The following is a 1729-nucleotide window of genomic DNA, read 5'->3' as shown; positions in this document are numbered from 1 at the left end:
CATTGATTTTGGCCCAGTATATATATATGTAAATATATTAATATTGATTTTGTGTTTGTGAAGTAGTAAGGAGATATATAGAAATATACCCAGTGATGTTTAGAGAGATACCATAAGGCAGTTTCTATCTTTCTGAAGGTTGTCTTACAGCGATATTCTCAACTCCTTTTATTAAATAATTACACTTTAAATAATATAACACCCAAAACAGCAGTTTTGTCAAATTCTGGCAGTAGTAATGAATTTAGTATAAGTATTGGTTTTTGAAGCTATACCTTTCTTAATATGAAAAAATAAAAATATCCATTTAAATTGATTGCACATTGTCTGTGATATAAACAAATAGAAAAGACTCTTACCCAAACATTAGTTAAATCCTAATCATGACCATTTTTGTTTATATTTAATTCTAAACTAAAATATATTAGCATTTTTAAACTAATTCATCTTAAAATTTTACTTTATATTTGAAGATTAGGTTAAAGTCCTGTGTTTCTCTCTTGGTTTGCTTTGAATTTCTGAGTTATTAGTCAAAAGATTACATGGTCTTTTAAGCTTTAAAAGTCAACACAACTCATTTGCCATACAAATCAAGATGTAGATCTTCCCTATTTCCATGACCTCCTTGAAAAACTTTTAAAGTTATCAATATGCTCTGTTTCCCAGGTAACTTAAATTACTTTTCTTACTGGAGTTGTTTTATTTCTTTTCTGTAAGCCTAAAAGTAGAAGTTTTATTTTATGCATTTTGGTAACCTGGAATTATCAATTCCAAAATGATTTGGCTTGTAATGATGATTTCTGCTTTCTTGTGTCTGGAGTACATAATTGTAATATTTACTTAGTTATTGATTTTTTTTTTCAAAATATTGCCTATTTTTAAAATTTTTGGAAGTTTTCCTTTACTGATTGGAAGCAGATTATTTTTTGCACTATTAAAATAAGTTTATTATATGAAATATTTTTTAAGCAGCATCTCCTTATGAATTAAAGAGTGTTTTTGCGATCTATCCAAAAGGCCTCTGAAGCTATGACAAAGAAAACTCCTTCTAGGTGTATCAGAACAATGCTCTCACCAATTGAGCTACCCAGCCAGGACTAGTATTATTTTTCTTTTAATATATTTTTACTAGAAGCTTAGTGCACAAAAATTTGTGCACTGGGGGGAGGGGGCAGTCCTTCAGCCTGGCCTGGCCCTCTCGCAGTCTGGGACCCCTCAGGGGATATCCACCTGCTGGCTTAGGCCCGCACCCTGGGGGATCGGTTCTAAGCTGGCAGTCAGACATCCCTCTGACAGCCCGGGAGCCCTCAGGGGATGTCCACTTGCCAGCAGGGAGCAGGCCTAAGCTGCAGTTGGACATCCTTAGCGCTGGCATTTACTTAATAAGAGCTTACTATGTGTGCCCATTCTATACTGGAGGGACATAAAAGAAATGTAAATCTATTTTCAAGCAACTTTTTTAATCTCATTGAAGAGATAAGACTGGGTTTTTTTTATAGATTGATTTAGAGGAATGTAGAGGGGGAGAGTTAGAAACGTGGATCAGAGAGAAACATTGATCAGGATCGCCTACACACACCCCTACTGGGGATCAAGCCCACAACTGGGGCATGTGCCCTTGACTGGAATCGAACCTGGGACCCTTCAGTCCACAGGCTGATGCTCTAGCCACTGAGCAAAACTGGCTAGGGCTAGTATTCTTATTTTTAAAAATGTTTAACCTCAATCT

The sequence above is a fragment of the Myotis davidii genome, unplaced genomic scaffold (assembly GCF_000327345.1).
Source record: "Myotis davidii unplaced genomic scaffold, ASM32734v1 scaffold46, whole genome shotgun sequence".
Classification (NCBI taxonomy): Eukaryota; Metazoa; Chordata; class Mammalia; order Chiroptera; family Vespertilionidae; genus Myotis; species Myotis davidii.
The sequence above is the reverse complement of the archived record's forward strand: the minus strand, read 5'-3'. Positions refer to the sequence as shown.